This window comes from Cyphomyrmex costatus, unplaced genomic scaffold (genome assembly GCF_001594065.2).
Source record: "Cyphomyrmex costatus isolate MS0001 unplaced genomic scaffold, Ccosl1.0 scaffold640, whole genome shotgun sequence".
NCBI lineage: Eukaryota > Metazoa > Arthropoda > Insecta > Hymenoptera > Formicidae > Cyphomyrmex > Cyphomyrmex costatus.
The window spans coordinates 297,701-321,160 of NW_017280201.1; the positions used below are offsets into that span (position 1 = coordinate 297,701).

General features: G+C 32.1%; 1 protein-coding gene across 2 annotated transcripts in view; it reads right to left on the reverse strand.

The window, feature by feature from the left end:
- LOC108779928 (nephrin) overlaps positions 1–23,460 on the reverse strand; it is a 320,256-nt gene that overhangs the window by 286,836 nt on the left and 9,960 nt on the right. For both annotated transcript variants that reach the window (XM_018547494.1, XM_018547495.1), the window contains exon 2: positions 14,213–14,354. The gene's annotated coding sequence lies outside the window, so the exon portion shown is untranslated. The remainder of the gene's footprint in view (positions 1–14,212; positions 14,355–23,460) is intronic.

The following is a 23,460-nucleotide window of genomic DNA, read 5'->3' on the forward strand; positions in this document are numbered from 1 at the left end:
AATTCCAACCGAAACGGCGCTTGTTTAAACAAGAATTAACGGGATGTCCGCTGTTCGCGATATTAATTGCCGGTAATAAGCGATTTATCGTTTAATGGCTCTCTGGCGAGAATGTACAGCAGGTCGCTCATTGTGCGTAGTCAAATTTAATTTCAATCTTTGACCACTTTTGTTTCGCGACTAATACATGCAGATTTTCGTAACCACAATTTTTTAAAGCCGTTTTACCGCTTAGTAAATTTATGCAAGTATTTTTAATCAACGATTTTATTCGATAAACAATTTAACATGCACCTTTACCAAAATTATATTGCCGTATTTTTATATCAAATTTATCTGAACAATGAAATAAGTAAATGATAAGCACAAATCTACGTGTATATGTCTGAAAAATGCATTGTTCAATACATTTTTTTTAATTATAAAATTTATTTTTTATTTTTAAATATTTTCAAATATTTTATATTTCAAATATAAAAATGTGATTTTCATGTTAATATATTATGTAAAATTCTGTTGTTTACATTTTACATTAATATATTGTTATAACTGTCGAAAATGTAAATGCTAAAATAGAATACATAATGCAGGAATATGCATATCATAAATGCTACGTTTCGCGTACCATGTTTTTAAATGACGTTATTCAGACACGTTCTCTCAAGTATGACCTACTTCCAGTGGTCAAGGTTTGAAAGGCCTTCATTTTCAGCTTATGCTGAGTATTTAAAGAATTTTAGCCACGCGAAAAATGTTATCTGAACGCACGTTTTTCCGCTCATGACGTTTTCCTACTTGCTAAGAAATTTAACCGCGGCATTTTTTGCGAAGTATATTACAAACACAGTTTCTAGACATCATTAATTTGTTATGCTATTTAATTGCGACAATTATCTACTATGTACAAATGCAGTGCAATTAATATTAACATAACAATTTTTAATACATATACTTCAGTAAATGATCTCATTAAAAAATTACAAGATCTTCTATATCTTATTTAGCGTTACAGCGAAATATATTTAACATTCGTACGTTTCATTTTGCACACGATTATCTCGCAGTAGAACGTTCTTCTTTTAGGTAATTTATTAGTTAGCTCCTTTGTAGAGATAATATATGGTTTTATTTAATCTTAAAAGTTGTAAAAAACTGACAGTAAAACTATAGGGGAAAAAAAAACTAAAGTTCAATTATAATTTGCCAAAGAGTTTTCAGTCAAGAGGAAGTGCATCAACCTTATTGTATTAAATATTTCAACGTTTACAGCAGGACCATTGAAAATAATCTTGCAATTTTGTCTTACATTAGCGAGCGAGTAAGAAAAGAGCTATTTACGACATCAGCGGGCGAAAAGAAAAGGTCGAAGAAGACTCCGGAAGGATATAAGAAAGGAAGGATAGAGAAATAGGGCGCGGGTAGGAGCTTGCGAGTCATAAATCGCGGACCTTGCTGCACGGATGTCGAGATAGGAACGTATTTTCCAACACGCGGGCGCTGCAAAATTTTAAGAGCTTAATCGGCCGCGTCATGTTTCACGAGAGGAACGACTTGTTTCTAATTAACGCTGATTACTGATGTCCGATTTTGGTTACTATTACGCCTGCTAAAAATCAATGAACAAGTATTTCTAATTAATTTCACATTGTCATCGTATTTCAACTGTTATACATACCTGGAGCGAAATTAATTGCGGTTTAACTAAACAGATATCAAATTTAAATACGATAATAATTGTTGACGTTATTTGATTTAATTACGTACTAGCCTGGTATACAAAAAAGTATTATACCAGTATATTTAATGCATCATAAATATTACGAGCGTAATTAAGGATTAATAAACTGTACAATTTTTATTATTTGATTAGTAGAAAATGGAGAGATTCATTATTTCTTCGTATCACAGAGTCATGAATATTAACGGCAACATAAATGAGATAACTCTAATTAACAAATTAATGCTAAATATGTGTTCATTTACGAAGAACAACAATTTGTAGGTTCAAAATTACGTATTTTGTGTATACAATACAAATACTTAATAAATGAACAGAATTAAAACTTTCATCATATTGTCTAAAATTTTGTTAATCTCGGTTGCGCGTTACTACAAGAAATCCACGATATAAAACTTAAGAACCGCAAGGTTTTGTCATTTAGCTTTGGACAGATTGTCGCTCTATACAATTTCGAGATTTTGTCCTCGGAAGCGGAAGTGGCAAAAGGCAAGTATAGTAACCAAAGTTTTCATGTAACAACATCAGACAGCCTATTGTAATCTCTATCGGTTCTGCGGCACGAAACTTGGAAGCTCTACGCGTCTCGTAAGTCCTGAACCGGAAAGTTCAAAAGTCAATTGGTTCCACCAAGCATTCGATTGCTGCTCTGAAATCGGGTTTGCATAACTTCCTTGATTTCCGGTATAACGGAACGTCTAACTGCAACAACTTAATCGGATTCTTATAAACAGTTATTGTATATTCCTGCCAACATCCTGGCGACGTGATATCAATAGCATTGATTTCTTTTATCGGAAAAGCTAAGTTTTCTTGCGACATGGATAATTAGATTTTTCTTCTTATTTTTAGCTTATCATTTGCATGTGTTAAAAGATTCAAGAATCCGATAAACTACTTAAATAGCTTTTATAATAAAGAACTAAACGTCAATTTTCATTACTTTGAATATTTTAAAAGCACTTGATATAGGATAACAAAAAATTCAATCACAAAATTTTATCAAATCATTAGTACCTTATATTTAAAAAAAACTCTAGAGTGTTGATGATATCTTAAATGTTAAATATCAAATGTAAATATTAACTTATAAAGTAAAAATACCAAATATATAATAAATAATCCAATAAATAATAAAATGTGAAATATCACAAATAAAAGTTAACATTTAAAATGGTCACCTTTAATTTTGACACAAGTTTTATGGCGTTTTGGGAATACAACAACGTGCATTTTTCCACAACAAATTCTCCGAGGCAGTCAATAGAACAATCTTCAAATCATCAATCAATGAATATTTTTTGATGTAAAATTTTTTTGGTATTTAACAGGATATAACTAACATAGAATCTATTTTTTCAATATTACTACTTAGATAGTAAGTTGACGTTATTTGTCATCATTTTGACATACTTGGGTAATAATTTAATAAACACACAAAACTTTGAGGCTAGCTTTTTTATAGATATTTAACAAAAAATTACTACACTATTAAGCAAACTGATTCTTTCAATTTCACGGATAAAGAGCTTCAGAAATCTATTTCAGTCTCAGCATAGAAAATAATATTAAAATAAAAGAAACTATTTTTTCAAATATTTTACAAAAATAAATATTACGCTAAAGAACTTTTAAAAGTTAAAAAAAAATTGTTTTAACTTATGCGAATATCATAATTTGTTATTTATCCTTATTCTATTTATACCAATACAAATATAATTTCATCAAATAATCCTCAAGTTCTTTTGTACCTTGGAAACCGCTACGTGCCTCTTAAGACCTAACGGGAGAACAATGTGCAAAAAGAAAATAATAAACGATTAAAATAGGGATGCAGGATGTGCACAAAAGAGAATGTAGGTTTTCCTATCGAGAAGAGAGAATCCAATATTAAACCTGCAACATGCTTCGCGTAGCCGAAACGCCTCAAACTCAGCTATCGCTCCACATGTTATTGCATAAACATCCCGTTAGCGTCGCTACTCGAATTTCAATTATCATCGACGTGCCACTACTTGCGCCCCTTAGTCCTCCCGGGCCAACCCTCGCATCCCCTGCCTGCCTGCGACACAAGAGGGAGTCGCAATAAATCGATAACCGTTCCAATAACGATTGACAACGCGACCACGGCCGCGTGACACGCATCGGACGGATTTAAATGACAAAGGGGATTAATCGTCTGGCTCGTCGGAGTTTTCATCGCATCCTCTGGCAAACTCGGCACCCCCGCGTATCCACGCGTTTGCAGTTTGCTCGACTACCATTAGTTCGTTGAGCCGACACCTTTTTCATTTTCGCTCGGGGAATCGGCTCGTCGACCCAGTCCTCCGATTTTCACGGTTCCCTTCGCAATGTTCGGGCGTTATTTTTTCGGATTCTCCTTCGCCTTCCGACAGACGTGTCTCCGTTGTTTTTCGTCGCGTTCTCGCATTCTTTTTTGTTGTATCACTTTTGACGAACCTTCGCAAACAGCTCGTCGTCGTCGGTGCCGTCGTGGCCAATCGATCGCGGCTTCGACTGACAAACGTGTCCGGCCCTATCGATGTCGGTTCGCTGCTTTTTCGCGATCGATCACCCCCGCTGACTGTAGTGAAGTTTGACAGGAAACAACGTTTACATGATGACCGTGAATGATGTTCTAGAGAATGTTTCTTTAGCGTAACGATATTGCTTACGATGTCCCTTAAAAGACTGACTTATCACATTATGATATAATTTAATCGAAATATGAAAAATTGCTATATTTTTTTTGTAAGTTAATGGTGTTCTCATGCTTTTCTGACACTTTATATTCAAATATGTAATAACTGTCTGTATTTAGTAGATTTAGTTTTCCGTGCAAAAAAAACATTATACTACTATATAATAGATTTATATATTTAAATATACGATATAATGTTATTTTTACACAGAATTGTATAAAAATACTAATATTACTGAAGACAATTATATATTGTACACTTGGATTTACAATAAATTTTATATAAAAACTCAATTTTTGTAATTAATGAATAATAATTTATCATATATATAAAAAATAATTTATTATACATATAAAAGATGTCCCAACATTCGTAAATTAAAATATCACGATAAGAAAATTCTCGGAAAAATAAATAAATAATATATTTGCTTTTTCGTTTCCAACAGTAATTTTTGAAGTATAAAAATTTAAAAACATAGTAATTACGGATTACGATTCAACAACTGTCTGTAATCCACACGTCGATAGTGTTAGTGATTGCGCACTTTATACGCTTATATATATAGTACATTAAATTAAACAAATGATTATATGCATAACGTTCGCATGTGCCGTGTGTTGCATGTAATATTTGTTGATTAAAGTTCTTTGTACAGATAAATTCGACAAATTTTCTATAATAAATTTCCCACAACAGTAATACAACAAATACGCACTTGCATATTAATGTGCTGCAAATTCTGTTGTTGTTATAATCCAACTTGCAACATCGTAGCAATCTGTTAAACTCCACAAGTTCGCGTATACCAGATTGTTCTCAACTCCACCCTTTCCGTGTATAAGAATGTATAATAATTCTATCTCGTTAACTGTCCCTTCGTGATTTCTAATCTTTGTTTTCTATTTTCGATTTTCATTACATTTGAAAGAAAACAGTATTGGTCAATACCTGCATGTATTGCATGATTAACTCTTGTAACTGGTGAGTTATATAGACTTGGTAGTCTGGGATATTTTCTCATAATTCTTTAATGATGTAATAATTTGGAATGTTATATTTCACGATCTTATTTTTCAGTTTTATTCTATTTATGTAGATTATTCTGTTCATATTTCTAGTTTAAATGCATTACAATTTTTTATATAGTAGTTAGAAATTTTAAACTTCTTTTTAAATTAATAACAAAAAACTTTTATGAGTCTCAAAGACTTATATGTTCTTTTAGCTTTTCCAAAAAATACGTGTTCTTGTTACAGGAAAATTTTATTGTTATATCATATAACAATAATCAAGCCGGCAACTTTAAGATTTTATACACACATACCGGAAATTCAACTGTACAAGAAACAATTTCCCAACGAGACGTATACATCTAAGATTAAAGAGCAGAATCACAATCGGAAGGCGTCGTCGTATCGCACTCTACTTCGAAATTCGTAGCAGTCTTTGTGGGCGGAAATCTCGAAACATTATCACAGACGTACGTACAAGAGCGAATTTCTCAAACACAACGATCGCCTCAAGTTGCTTCCGCTCGGTAAGTAGTTTTGCCTCGGCACTTCTCCATAAGAGAGGACGAAGTTACTTCCTGGTGCGCACAACTGTTCTACCGACCAACGGGCTTCTTCCGCACGAAAAGTTCATTCGAATCGAGTCGGGTGTTATTCAGATAGAGTTTCGTCGAACCACGAATATTCGCCGGCGTGCGGAATATTTAGATCTTCTCCTTTGGCTTTTATTCTCGCTCTAGCTCGCGCTGCGGAAAGCTTTTACTTTTCTTTCCTACTGGTAATTAACGCCGTCGTTATTCGTGACATTAACGTGTTAAATAAGTTGCGAGTACTTTATATAACCACACATTTTATACTGTAAAAATAAACGACGTACGGAACAGCCTTTCACGTAATTAAAAGCGTAATGTTGTTATGTCATCGGTTACGTTTAGCAGACAAAAGCAGCTTTGCAACTGTTGTAAATTTCTTCAATACCATTGGTTTACATTTAGATCTATGAGGAAAAGCAAGAACCAATAATATTAAAAAAATTTACAGTTGCAAAGCTGCTTACTTTATAGAATGTAATCAATGGTTGCATTCAGCAGACTCAACCGTTGCGGAGCGGATCCGTGAGCGCTCACTGTTATTGGTATATTCTTTTAGATCATCCAATAGCAGCGAGCGCTCACAGATCTGCTCCGCAACAGTTGAGTCTGCTGAACGCGACCATTGATATAAACACAATAAAAATATAACTACAAATTGTTCGTTTTAAAGCGTTCTTTCTGTTTCTAAATTGTTTTAAAAAAAAAAAAGTGATCTTATAATGAAAAAAAAAATTTTAATGATTGTGATTATAATTACATGATACTACAATCGTGATTATATTACTGCTCTATGATATTAGTAATAATAATTATATGTATAATTCTATAAAAAAAAAAACATCGCACCGAAAATAACTATAGGTATAAATTATGCAGTCATTTTTATATGATAATAACTACTATAATCATTTTCGGCGCCAACTATATTTTTCTTCATAGAAATGTACATACAATTATGTGCTAACATTATGAGAGTAATAATCGTAATTATAGGTAATAAAAAATACTAAAAACTTTTCTTTCTCTCAGAGTCTTCCTCTATAATAAAAAAAGTTACATAACTCCAATAATTACATTCTTCTCTTTCCATGAATATTATATTGTATATCATAAATTAATTATGACACAGATATCACAGTCATAAAGTTGATACGAAATTCACGTTTAAACTGACGCTGCCGCAATTTGGACTGCAAAGTTGAGTCTCTAAAATATATAGCCGGCTTCTCAACTAACGCTCTACGGTCACTTTGAGGCGTTTCAAGGGTCTCTGCGGAGCGGAGCGGAGGAACCTGAAATTCCCCGTGGAACCGCGAACCTCGAGGAGGAAGTGCTGCGGCGTACCACCGGTTCGATCCTGGGATACAGTTCGGCCTCAACGAGCTACTCGTGTTGTAACCAAAACAGTTTGACATTGACCGTCGCGAGCAATCGTCCAACTATTGTAATGAAATACTTAATCGCAAAATCCGAAGTTTCTTTAGCATTACTCGAAATTGTTAAATCCTAACGATTAATCTAATAATAAAGTAAGATTCATAAAAATTACATTGTAAAGTAAAAGTTATCAGAAAAACTTCATGCACAAAATTCGTAAGTTGAATCTTATATTAAGTCAAAATATGAAAATATTTTAGAACTTTATGAAACAAAAATCTTTTCGTTTGTGTATGTTGACCAAACGTGACTTTTAAATAAACTGGCATAATAATAATGTGCATTTATACTAATAAAAGCAAAATAAAAGAATATTTCGTCTCGCGAGCTGGTTGGTTTATTATACGACTAACAAAGACGTAGGATGCTGGTATTGGAGTTCATTTCAGAAAGAATGAACCGCAATATTACATTGCAGAACGAAGAGTAAGGAAGGGTTAAAATTCCAACGCACATCGCTATGGCAAATTAGAATCTTATTGTCGACGAATGGGAGTTAGTGTTAGTAGTCAGAAGAATTCCAGTAAAATGCGAATGTTCTTAATCTCTATGATCAAATTCGAAGCATTATAAATAAACTAAAAAATATTGCCGTGACATTTATCGAATTGCGAGAAATATTCTGATTGATTTTATTTTGTTAAGCGGGCAAGCTGATTTTCCCAGATCTCGACAAAGAGACGGGAGCTCGTTGCCGGTGCGTTTTTCGCATCGACTTGCAAATTGCATTAGGACGTCGATGCGCTCACGAGAAGAGTAATCCGCTGTATTACTTTCCGTGCCGTGCATCCCTTAAACGGCGGCGGGTTACATTGGCCGCGAACGAATCGATTTTCCGCTTCCGCTCGCTATCAGTGTCACCCAGGCCGGGAGCTGAGTGCATCCATGGACGATATTAACCTTAGCCGCGTTTTATCGGAAAGTATCGACGCCCACCAGCCGTTCCTGGTAATAGGAACTGATACCGATGTAATTAATCGCCGCCGGCAACTGCTCCACGCACCGGGAAATACCAAAAACCGGTCTAGTGTTTCATCGCGCGGTGATACTCTCAGAACATATTGCGTATGTATAAAATATGCGTCAACATATTATATTCACTCTAGAATAGAAGGAGGTCTGTATATTTTACATATAGCCGAATTAATGTATACTCGTACTTAAAATGAAATAGATGTATATTTGAAGTTAAGTGAAAGCAAGAAAGAAAGGAGGGTATAACTTTATTTGTTTCAATTCATATTAATCTATTAACAATTCTAAATTAGTTTTCAAATAAAGCATTGAAGCATAACTGACAACAATTTTATAACAATGCAATGATATGAACAATAATTTTATTCTTTATTTCAATATATCAATTTTCCTTGAGTGTTCACTATTAAATCTGTACTATCAAATTTAACCCAATTTGAGTTGCCAATGCTTTTATTCATACATATAATAAGTTATTTTATACTAAAACCATGGAGTTAAACAGTTTAAATTGGATTAAATTTGATATTATAGATTTAACAGGGGTGTGTTAAGTTAGCACCCCAACTATAGTACTCGGGAGTTCTGATTAGAGTTCCCACTTCCTTTTGACGAGACGAAGAGTTCCCTATACTTAATAACAAGAGTTCCGCTTAATAAACATTTTTTTTTAATGGGGTACTAACTTTTTATCGAATTTCGAGGTGGAATAATTCTGAGCGGCTTAATAGCTTCAATTTGCGATTGCTTACAGTTCCTGATATATAAAAAAAATTTTCGAATATTAAAAAAAAATTAAGAATTTATGAAAAATTAATTTTTAGATACAATAGTTCTGATGATAATAGTTCCTGCTTCTTTTTGACGAAGAGTTCTCTATGATTTTTAATGACATATGCGCTTAATAATCATTTTTTAATAATTTTTTAAAAATGAGGTGCTAACTTTTTAACGAAATTCAAGATCGCATAGTTCTGATCAGCTTAACAGGACTATTTTGTGAATACCTAGAGTTCTTGATACATAAAAAACATTTTTGAAGAATAATAAAATTTAAAAAAAATAGTAGAAATCTTTGAAAAATTTTTTGAGAGTACCGAGTAGTTTTGTTCGGAGTTCTGGACAGTTCTCGGCGAGTTCTGTCGAAAAGTATCAGGGCTCAAAGCGATTGGACCAATGGTTTCTGAGATATACTCACTCTAACAATAAGAATTGTTGATCTTCTGACAAATGTCGCTTATCTTGCAAACCGTTGGTTTAATCGCTTTTGCACCTAATAGTTTTCGGTAGGACTCGTCGAGAACTATAAGAAACGCTACTCAGAACTACTCGGTACTCTCAAAAAATTTTTCAAAGATTTCTACTATTTTTAAAAAATTTTATTATTCTTCAAAAATGTTTTTTGTGTATCAAGAACTCCAGGTATTCACAAAATAGTCCTGTTAAGCTGATCAGAACTATGCGACCTTGAATTTCGTTAAAAAGTTAGCACCCCATTTTTAAAAAATTATTAAAAAATGATTATTAAGCGCATATGTCATTAAAAATCATAGAGAACTCTTCGTATCATCGAAAAGAAGCAGGAATTATCATCAGAACTATTGTATCTAAAAATTAATTTTTCAAAAATTTTTAATTTTTTTTTATTATTCGAAAATTTTTTTTACATATCAGGAACTCTAGGCAATCGCAAATTGAAACTATTAAGCCGCTCAGAACTATTCCACCTCGAAATTCGATAAAAAGATAGCACCCCATTTAAAAAAAACTTTTTTAAATGTTTATTAAACGGAACTCTTGTTATTAACTATAGGGAACTCTTCGTCTCGTCAAAAGGAAGTGGGAACTCTAATCAGGACTCCTGAGTACTATAGTTGGGGTGTTAACTTAACACACCCATTTAACAGTGTAGATTCATTATTATAATTTTCGATTTTTATAAAGAAAAATACATAAAAGATAATATAGAAATAAAATGACCCTCAAACGATCACACAACAAAGTAAAAATTGTACCCTTTTTTAAATGTAGTTTAATACAACAATAAAAAATAGACTTCTTATCTACACTTCTTATTCTTCAAAATGCATTAGCAAATTAAAAAAAAAAGACTTTTTTTTCATTATTATTTTGATATAACATATTTTCATATCTATTAATAGTAACAACAAATAATCACTGAAAAAAAATTTACTAAATTTTAATAAATTTGTTTGAATAATTCTAACGAAATATTTACTAATTACTTTCTAACAAAATATTTAAATGTAAACATATCGTATTATATATTCATTTAATTTATAATTTTTTTTATTTTAAATAAATGTTTTTATTTACCGTAACATTTCGTTAATACTGTTAAAACAAATATTTAATAAAATTCAGTAAATTATTTGTCAGTGTATTTTATTGCGGTAAATTTCTATGTCGATTGTATAACAGTCGCGCTAAACAATAAGTCTCCAATTTTCGATTCTTCGTACAGACAATCCAGATTTTCCTGACTAGATGTCGGCATTTTAGCTAGATTACATTTCACTTTAATTGTTCTGTGTTAATTGACGCTCTTTCAGTTTTCTCAAGCCCGACGCGGACTCATTATCGCTCTTATCGCAGACAAGATCGACATTATTATTACCGCTTAACAATCGCATCCTATTCCCGTTACAACACAACGACGGCATCAAATCCCACTTGAGCCGTTTGCTTCTCCCTTAAGCTTCCATAACTACGTTCCATCTGAGTAGATGCAGAATGCACGAATTAATAATTCTCAACACTTAAGTAGTAAATGAGTTTAAATAGTTCTGCAGAGGTCAAACTCTGATCTACTATATATAAATTTAAATATACGAAATGCTTAGAAGAAAACGCGAAAAAATAATTGAGTGTTTATTATTCACGTTATGGTATTAATAATGTAATCCTCTTTAATAATGAGGCATCCTCTTCCTAATTCATAGTGCAAGATTTATAAGTCAAGTATTGTTCTACCTCTCATTGCGAGCACTTTCAGTCTATTCTCGCCTATCACCACTTCATAATTATAGGTAAATCTTTTTTTAATCGGTGCAATAATTGTTGCATCTCTCTCTCAAAAGTTGTGCAAATTAAATAATTTGTGTATGAAGGAGGCATCCCTTGTTGTTTACGAAAACGCGTATTTATTAGTTACATATCACGTAGCTAATATTGTTTCTCTTTACATAAAAATAACACTAAAAAGATTCAATATACAAATCTTGACATTTTTCAAAATTGATTAATAACTTAATTGCTAATAATAACTCAAATTGCTTATATGATTTCTTAGTTAATCATTTTTATAAATTTATCGCAATTAATTACAATAATAAAATATATAATTTCACAATGTATTACTGTAGGTGTCAACGTTTATAAGAATTTAATATTTTTTAGTATCAATTTTATAAAACTTGTAAAACCTGATATACCTAAAATTGTTGTTTCAACTACATGATATTGCGCTAATTAAAATGGTAAAGAATAAATATCACATCGTATAATATCAATGTAGATTAATATTTTTGACAGAAATGTGATATTACGAAATGTATCAATTGATGCAAAATAATAGATTTTACAGATTAACAAGTTATCAAGGAAACTATGTGAACCTATATCTGTAACAAACGATTTCATCGATTCCATACTGACTTTAATGCCATTAGATCTATATTGAAGCGAGTACAAATACATTTGCATCACATTTGCGTTAATAACTGTATGCGCGGTATTCCCTGAGGTATTTGCAGCTATGAAACCTAGTCTATTGTCTATTTATGCAAAAACAATTTTTGTTACGTTATCTTTATGATATTGTCCTGATATTATCAAAAACATATTTTATATTTGCATATTTTATATTTACATTTCATACTTACAGCAATTAATCATTATTTTAAATACGATAAAATATCATGTTAAAATATATGAAACAAATAAAAAATAAAATAGATCTATATTGACAAGAGAAGTATAATTTGTAATACATGTAATTAATCAACTCTCTCTATTTAATTATTAAATTAATAATTAAATTACTTTTTTATTATATAAATTAGAAAATTCCATGTAATTAGAAAATATTTCTATTGTTTTTAATTATACTTACGACATACATGTATTTCAAAAGAATTTAAATGTTATATCTTTCTTTGTATAGGTTTATATTATATTTAATCTTGAAATATTTCTTATTATTTCTGTACTTTTATCTGCATGTTTGTATTATATTAATTTCATGCGACTATTTGGTAATCATTCTGTAACATACTAAATTATAATATATGCGTAATGTGCCAACAAATAATGCGTCATTATAATAAGCTCTATTTTATGAGTTCATTATAGTACATCCTCGTATGCATATTACGTACATCAATTGATTTTACATATTTCAAGATTAAATAATACAATAATATTAATTTGTTCTAGCCCATCCATTTTAAAGTAATGAATTTATGTGTTACATCTATCTGTAATTTTCTTCACCAATCCATTACCATTTCGTAAACAGCTGCCGTTAAGGACAGAGTAGCGCATCAGTTGCAGCGTGAAATTAACCAAATCATAAACAGTCAAACCTACAGTACATGAAATAATAATGAATTTTGCTTATTCAGTGGTTGTTCCGTCATTGCCCTATATCTCCTGGCCTCATCCTTTTCTCAGATTCTACAGTTACAATTGCAAAACTACACGCGAAAATGCAGTTAATTACACTTACGCAACACTTTCTGCTTATGTATTGTTGTATCAAAATTTGATATCATGGTACGGATATCCGAATGCTCAACGAGTTTATATTTACCTTCACTATATTATTGCAAAATTTTGGTAACGACATGTACCTAATGTTCTCTAAGATTTTTATATATATTCATCATTGACCGTGATCAAGTTGGCAAAACAATTATGACCAGTATACATAAATGGTTATTATGCAAAAATCGTTTTGCATTTTTCTTATTTTAACTTGAAAAATTAACATTTTTTTAGAGTTTGAAAAGCGTTATTAATCTGTCACTGCCTTGTATGCTACTCTATATATCTAAAATACGTACGTACAAATTTCTATACAGCTTTCTTATATTTTAGCAAGGCTGACGCATTTCAGTACATCTAGAGAATCTAGTCTACTAAAAATATCGCCAATTTCAATCTAAAAGGTTTATCTGATAGATCGACTTATTTGCTCAAAGTCCTACCGTTAAATCTGCCGTCACATTCAGTGGAGATCTATTCCATCGTTGTTGGAAATTTCAAAAGTCCATCGTCCGCGCGTGTATCGTTTCCTTTGTGGACCCTCCGTACCCGAATTACATTTCTCTTACAAGACATTTTACATTCCGGCAAGTCGTAAAAGCAAATACGGCTAATTTCGGAATTCGACAACGATCGCGAACGTACTCGCGACGTGATCGCTAAAAGATTCAACTGCAATATGCATTATTTTACGCATAATTAATTACGCGTCGTTGTCCCAAACAAGCATCGCAGACACTTGTCGCATTAACGCGCTTGAATTGACGACGAAAGATACGATGCGCGTCTGTATTGTCTGCGCGAGCAGCTGTGCTACGAGTCGTGTAAACCCCGTAGAACAGCGTGGAATTCACAACGCACGGAATTTTCGATAGACTGTATGACTTCTGCATATACTGTCTACCAAAATACGATTTCAAATGACGAGATGACGCATAAGTGAAAAATGAAATGCGTATACTATACCTGATAAATCCGATTTAATTACGAAGCCTTGCCTTTGTGTCCGAACAATGCACACGGAGCTCGAAAATCCATTCGCGGCCGTTACTGGATACTTTACAGATATATTGGCTTCCTCCGCGTCAGTTTTCTCCCTCCATTACACCTGAAATTACACACACGAGATTCAATATACGCACAATATATGCATAATTTCAACGCCATGTCGAAAAGAAACGCAATAATCGTGTCTTACGATACGTACGCATAAAATTAGAATAGAATATGTAGCGTGGAGTTACAGTTTTATTATCAAAATGAGAATTAACATCCATGCTTGTAGGATCTTACGTTAAACTATCCAGAACTGTCCGCAACTGTCCGTCTGTCGGCTGTCCTCGGCAAGCTCGGTCTCTGCCTCGTCCCTTCCCCGCACGGAGGCGGACGGAGGGGGCATAGATGGATAGCCAATAATACGCAATAACGCGACCCCGTGGGCCCAATTGTATCTCACAGGAAAACCGCGACGGTTATAACATTCGGGTGCGTTCCAAAACTTGACTCTATCAACTCCGAGTGTGTTTTATCTTTGTTTTTCATTCATGAATGATGAACAAGGACGAAAGATGCTCGGAGTTGACAGAGTGAAGTTTTGGAACGCACCCCAGGAATCCTCCGCGCGCGAGTTTCCCCTTTTTTCCTCTCTACTCCTCTTTCTCAAGCAAACAGACCCTCGCGTTTCTGCACGAACAGGTGCGATCACTCGAACAGATTTTTCATACGACGGCAGAAAATGCCTACAAATAAATAGAATATAAGATATTAGGGAAAAAGACAAGGAGGAGAGAGAGAGAGTGTGTCATAATTCTCACAAATTTTATGAGAACAAATTACGAGTCTTATGATTCTGCTTAGCTGATCCATTAATCTACTGAACCGTCACGTAAGTTACGATTGTAATATAAATGTTGATACAATAAATAAAACTCTTTATACAGTCTTAAGATATATCATGAATCAATCACGCAGCTGTATTAACATCTTAAGACATTACTTAAGACGGTCTCGAAATGAGAAAAGATTATGATTATCGATCTATAAATTTGGAATTGTAAATTTTGTCCTTTTACTTCACACAATTATATTGTAAATTTTATTAATCGCACGATTTTATAATTGTTAACCGTTCGATTGTGTTTTAAGGAACGACAACAGTTGCGATGGACATGGAGCTTCTCACGCCAGTATTTCTCCGCTCGCACGTTTCTATTTGAATAATTGTATGGAATCGTTAGAACCTATGTAAGTACAAAGATAACTGTAATTTAATTGTGAAACACAAGTCATAAGGCCTCCCTACATGGTCAATAATACTGAGTCAGTATTACTGATCAGTATTACTGACAGTATAGGTATATTTGTTTTTATAATCTTATACGATCAGGTATTATTGATAATATTTCACTTCAGTTTGACGTGATTTGACGTATATTATTATCTATGGCGACATGGATCTTAAGAAAAAGCATATATTTAAGTCCAAATCATCGTCAGTATTCTACGTCAATCCATTAATATTAATCACACACAATCAATAATATTGTCAATATTCGTTGATACTGACAGTATTACTGACCGTGTACAAAGGCCTATAGTTGTAGGTTTACCAAAACATTGTGCGTTTATCTACGACTACGACTCATTGTCAGAAACAATCATCCTTGAGCTTAGGTCTTCAGGCGGCTTTATTGAGTACGCAATGACGCGACGTGGCGTATACGTTACAATACAAACGCTCAATCTATTTATCAATTAACCTCTCACAAGGCACTGAACGTTGTATACAATTGGCGACTTTGTTTATCATTTCCGCATTGTCAGGAAGCGAGACAACGGCGTGAGTTTCTCTGTAGAATGTTATATTATCCTTCGATATGCGATTCTGGCAAATAATCAAGAAATTACCAAAAACGACAAACGCGATTATTTCTTACGAGTGTTAAGGCGAATATATTCTTGCATGTTCATGTGTTGTATTATCATAATTGGGTATTAGAAAAAGATTAAAAGAGGTGATTTTTTAAACTTACACCAAAAAAGATGTAATAATAAAATAAAGTGTTTTTTTTTTATAGATTTTGATCTCCTGCGGATATGATATAAAATGATGTATTTAAAAAATCGTAGCATTTGAGGTACATCTTAAAAATAAAGTATTAACATAACCATTTATTCAAATTTTAGTGTTTTTGCTCAATTTTTGATATTCTTCAAACGCCATGAACTTTTTTATAATTTTATTATATTCAAAAGGTTAAGATTTACAAAAAACTTTATTTATTTACACCTTTTCAGAAAGAAAACCTTTTATAACATTCTCCTTTTTTGATACACTGATATAATCCGTGTTTAAACACTTCAAACTATAGGTATAGCTATAATAGATGAAGTAACTGTAGCCTACTCATTAAACAATTAACATTTCTGTTAGAATTAATTGACTTAATAGTCAATTAATTCTAATATATTAATTCTAATATATAATTAATACTAGACACCAATATTGTATATATATTATTATTAATTTAATTATAATTCTTGTGTAAATCTAATCACTTTCAACTACTCGAAATAGTAGGCTAGATATTTCGATTCGTTCACTGTATCAAAATTTTGATATCCAGTTTGTGATAATATGATACGCGGATACAAGTGAGAAGTCTATAATTTTTGTACCAGTGGTATCAGATTTAATACAATATATTTCGTCTTCTTCCGCATGGAAGATTAACTTAACTCTTGTTTAATACTTATTAGGGATGTCCCACATATACTCGTTTATTTGAGATCGTTTTATTGATCAAGTAGAAGTACTGTTTTTTATTATAACCGTGGAGTGCGAAAGATTTCAATCAATAATTAATACGTAGTGTGAAGGATTGTTATTAAAAAATAATCAGTCCGCGCGCGATTACAATATATTTTTCGCGAGTGCTTTTGTGAGTGTCTTGTAAAGATGGAAGTTTGTCATTCCAAACATCCTGAAAGGAGGAGGCCTAGGAGAGGCATCCAGCGGAGCAACCAATCTTGACATGAGTATCATTTTTTACTTGTAAATAAAATGAACTGTTCATTTCTTTAAATTATTTTATCTCATTAATTTATAAAAATTAATAAGAGAAAATATAATTTAAAATTTCATTAAAGTTTATTATTATCCATAAAATATAGAGCAAATGTATATGTATATCTTGATATATATGTCAAATTATGACATAATTATAATAAATTATTCAACACAAAAATATTATCTCGCAGATCCATCGCCTTAAAATGAGATGGGTTATAAAATGTAATTGATTCTTTAAATCCATTTATTAGTATCATATCTCGAGATAGATATCTGCTGAATTTCTCTACAGAAACGAGACTATAGATACGGTCCTTAGTGAATCCCTAAATACATACCTTCGTTATGAAATAACTTCCAAGGTATACAAATATTTGAAAACATGATAGCATCATATAACGTTACGGTATATCTCATGTGACCTAAAATATGATGCTATATTAAAACTATGATACAGTCATGATGCAAGTTGCTACAATGTACATAACAATCGTACAATAAATTTACTCTCTTATGAGAAATATAAATAATAGAAGTCGAATCTTTATAAATATAGTATACGTAACGATGAATGTATTTTCTTTTGTTTCTGTCGAACATTTATTTATTCATCGCATATTGTTCTCCTTTATTTATATATGTATACACACATATCGATTTGTATTTTCTAAAAATGATTATATGTACTGTTCCATTTAGCTCTTTTTATTACAACAATTAAATATTAGCTAATATTTAAATATTAATTCTTTTGTTTTATACTATTAAATAAAAAAAAAATTAACTGAGGCTCTTGTCCATATATTGGTCAGCTCTGTACGTTGATATCGCTATTGGAATTTCTAATTCACGAAAGCACTGATATTAATTTGAACTATCGGAACTTGCTTCAATTAAGCACATTGAAATTTGCTTTAACTAAACAGGCCCTCACTGCTGTGCTATTTGCATCACATTATTTATTTTGAGGTCATTTGTAATATTTCCAAATCAATACAACCTCGCGTTAGATCCGCCGTTATACATCAAGTATACAAGTAGACACCAAAACAGTATAGAAATACCAATCATTTAATCGGCAGGCGTAAGTCGATATTTTGTTCTTGCGAAGCTTACGCTGGAGTTTCCACTAATCGATTAACCATGCTTGCGGTTTATGTAAATTTGTATGCGATGTTCTCCATCTGTCACATGGAAACTGGTCAGTCAGATCGGAACAAGTTTACACGCGTTGAGCCATTGATACACACGCTGCCATATTACTCTCGCGAAGCTGATATCGGAACGTATCATTGGTATCTATACGCCACACTTTACCTGTGTTATGTAAATTCGCATGCGGTGGACTTTACCCGTCGTCCACACTCGCAAACTGGACAGCCATAGCAAGTTTACATGCGTTGTATTGCGAGTTAGTATGTAAAGTTAAGGCACGAGATGCATTACGGGGTTAATCCGCGGTTATACGCCGCGCCATGCCGAAGCCCACCGGGGAGTTTCCCTGTCCAATCGTTTTCGAGGCACCGCCACTCCGATTTCGAGTTTTGGAGAGCAGACTGGGAAGCCCCCCGAGGCGACGCATCGGGATTCCTATTTCAACGCTTCTGCTGCTAAAGCGATTGTACGTCTTCGAGCCAAACTTTTCACGCAGTCTGCGCGGTCATGTTCAATCTCTGGTCAAAGCAAGTCACCTGACTGCATATAAATTATGTACCTAGACAGAACACGCGCGGTATTAAAGCAGCACGGTGCACATAATACGAACTAAATAGAATAATGATTATGCATTTTATTTCTTCGAGCCTGGAAAAACGTATACATTTCGAACGCGAGTGTTTCTTGTAACTAAATTTAAATTGAAAATTCTTGATACATTTTCTAAATTTTCTTTTTGTACAACTTTGTACAATGATTCAACTCTCCATTTGCATCTGAGTCTTTTTTGGTACAAGCGAAATTTTATTCTCAAGTTTCTTTCTCATTTTTGCTCAAATTTTAATTTAAAGGTTTCAAACATTTCAGTTAAAAACTTATTTGATAATTTAAATCAATATTTAAATTCTCACTATGAGATTTAATATTATTTATTTGTTAATGTGTAATAGACATATTGAAAAGTAATCCTGATTTTTTGAAAACTTAGAATAGTAAAAAGACTTGGAACAAAAAAAGAACTTTTGACGACAAGGTACAGATTGCAGATAGAGATTTAAGATTCTTTTTTAAAGTTTACTTTTATATATATTCGATATATTTATTTTACTAAAACGTAACTTTTAAATGTTAAATATTAAAACGTGCGTCACGTCGAAATTGGTTGCAAAAGAAATATTATTTGGTGAGACGTTGAGAAACCTAATATTCTAGAAGACGTTTTTCAGTCTTTACATCTCTTCCAGAAAATAACGAGCTTTGCGTAAGGCGACGTGAATATCGATACAATCATGCGCGTTATTCGCGCCTCGAACTTATTTGCCTTTTGCCGATGGCTGGCATACAAGTGCTTCACATTCGAGGCTCCTCATCCATATTCAGCGATCAAACGACAAACGTGAAAAGACGAAAATACCTCTAAGTCGCGCAAGAACGAATAAAGTCGTCCGAGATGTTGTGAACAGCCTCAAAGCAGACGCGATCTATCTATATATTCCTTCGTTGATTCCACATTCGACGAAGTTTTCTCTTCCCTTCTCTTCTCTCATTCCGTACATTGCAGATTTTTCTTTCATCCAAAGTATTATCGAAGTATTCTTTCATGTCTCTCACCATTATTGGAAAGTATTTTAATGAAACTCTTTGACGGATTTGGAATCAGTTTTTCAAGCACAGAAGGAGCACTAAATTATGCAGATATTCATTACTTCTGATTACAAAAATTCAGAAACATAATATGTTATAAATTAGAAATTCCGTACGGATATTTAAAATCGATAAATGTATATAACGTGATAAATTAATCTTTCGTATATTTCAGAAATGAGATTATATCGAATTATAAGGAACGCATACTTTAAAAGCAAATATTTGCCTCCGGCCTGCTCGTTGTAATTTCCAACTACCGAGTTGTTCTATAGGATAATTATGCTCGGAATTGTCTAATATGGTATTCCTCTTGTTATTACTATTTCGAGGATAATCGCGAAATAAATCTTCGATGGCGATAAAGGGAATTAATAGCGACAATTAAAGCAAGACGTGCATATACTATAAAGATGTTGAGTAACGAACAAACTTTCCGCCAAAAAGAGCCCAGAATGGAAAATAGATCGCATTCATTTCAAGGATACTTGGGATGTCCATTTCTGTCGTCTGAAGACAAATCTGAACTATAATAGCCCATAAATTCCCGACCGACTCAGAGTTTTCTTACTGTAACAATCTTGAGTGTAAAATTGTTTTCTTTCGAAGATACTCTAACGTAAGAATTTAAAAAATTGACATCGATATTTCTCCTGATATAACACCGAATATCTATTATATACAGACTTTCGGAATATATACGTAAGCGTAGTTTTAATATCTTTCCGATAAAGATATTCCGTTCGCATATATTCGCTAGCTGCATATAACACCAATTTCTATTTCTCAATTGAAGACCTTAGCAACAATGTGTTTTTTAATCCATATTTTGTACAAACGGAGAAAATAAACTTCAAAATTAATGTAATAAAAAATATATTTATTTGATAAAAAATTCATATTTTAGATACATATCTGACAAGTTTAATACATGTTTCACGAATAGAAATATTACGAGAAGAATAACAAGAGAATAAGAATTTACCTACATTGTGGACAAGTACACTGTTACAGTAATAAAGTCTTCAATTGCTTGTTTAAACGACAATAGGATAGTGAAAAACGATAAAGAATTAAGATGCATACATATTGAAAGAAAATTCGTTGCGCAATGATAGCGGAGAAAAAGAAATCTTTAGCGCCGGAAACGCGCACGTTGTAGGAAATCGGGAAGAACTGTTCGGTGAGTGAAAGCAGATAAAAAAGAGAGAGAGAGAGAGAGAGAAAGAGAGAGAACGCAGACGGCATTCCGAATGGATCACGGAATGGAATATATATATCATATGCGGCGTGCTTTGAGGAGAGCGTATCGCAAACGAGTAACGTTCGCCTCGCTCTCTCTGCTACACTTCGCCGTCGAAGCATTCGTTCTTTCCGCTCGTTTCCTCGGTGATCACTGAATATGGATGAAGCACAGTCGCACTCGACGGCGGGTGGATGCGCAAGCTTAAGGTATTTCGCGATGCGGATGCTTTTCCGGTCTCCTCTTTCCCTCTCATCTACAGTTGCGGTCCTATCTTTTATTTCTTCGTCACTCTTTTCTTTGCGAAAAGGAGATTCAAGCTAGGGCAAAAGATAGATGAAATAATACAGTAAAAGTGAAAAATTCTTAGAATTATACATAAATATTAAAATGAAATACCACATTTATGTATTTACTCTAAAAAGTATGAGTAAGTGAATTTAATATCATGCTGTGTTTATACAATGCTTATATCAACACCAACACGGTGAGAATTATAAGTGAGTGCAAAAAGTACTCATACAGGGAAGATGTCTTTTTTTAAAATTTTATTTTTAGAAAATAAATATTAATTACTTTATTAACAAGAATAAAATATGTAAGTTGTGTAAAGAATAAAATAAATTTTTTACAATTATTTTATCTCTAAAAGGATGTATAAAATAATTAAATTATATTATCTTAATAAACGAAAATAAAGAAATTATTTGAACATACAAGTATTATTTATACAGTCTAGATATTTAGCTTTTAAGATCATAAACACAATTATTTTTGCAAACTTCTTTTATTTATATTAGACAGAACATACTCATTGTTAATAGATAGCTAATTAATGTTTATTTTCTACACACATAAATAAGGCTTTTTTAATAAAAATGTTCGCTCCCTTTCCTCTCACTAAATGCTTTTGCATTCATTGTAAATACTGCATGATGTTAATAATCTACACAAATATTTTTTAGAATATTGCAATTACATAGGTTAGAATCCGTCTTTAAAATATATTGCTACATGTACCTACATTAATACTTTTATTTGTGGAGATAGATAAATTACAATCTTTGAAGATCTATTTATAATTTTTCTTTTTAAATACTATATGTTGAACTAAAATTCTTATCACGCTAAATTACAGATTTCTCTTGAAGAAAAACGATTGGTATCATTAAGGCTAAAATTATTTAAAATAATTATTACTAATTTCTTACAACTTTTCAATACGTCTTTAATATTCAGGTTCAAAATTAATTATTAATTCAGCAAGAGCAACAGGTGTTTTTATATACACACCATTTGAAATCCTAAAAGTTCCTGTTATAAGTATTATTTGTGGATCTGATTATTTTTGTCACATTGAACATTTTTCATTTTAATCCGTTATTTTTCGTACAATTCCATCCCAGGTTATTATAAACAGGAAATGCACTATTTAAAAAATATATAAAAATTGCTTGTTTTAATATAGAACATCAATAACTTATAATTCACTCGTTAATAACCTTACTAAAATATTTTTTTCTTTGATATATGTATGTATTAAATCAATAAAGCGAATAATACTGGCACTTGTGACGTTTGATACTAAACAAGTTAAAGCAAAGCGTCGGTATCCGACAAACACTTAGAATTTACATGTAACTATTATAGTTATAATTTTCTTCTCAACAATATAACTGTAACATAACACACGTGTGTTAAATTACAATTATATTGTATAATGGAACATTATATACTGACAGATACGTTACATACACTGGAAAAATGTAATGTTATATTAACAGCATTTTTTTATACTTGAAAATAATTATTAATTCAATAACACTATTAATCTTTAATACACGATTGAACCATTTGACTCTAACACATTTCTTTTCTTTAAAAAACTAGGAGCATGAAGTAATTAATTATAACATTTATATACAATTTTTTTTTAAATGTACAATCTTATAAATACTTTCTCTTTCTAAAGATGTTAAAGTATATGTAAGAATTACATGATGAAAATTGACTTAAAACAACTTTTTACATAGTGTGTAATAAAGGACCTAAAAATCATTGTCTAAATTAAGGGTAAATGTAATAGTTACGTCATTCTTT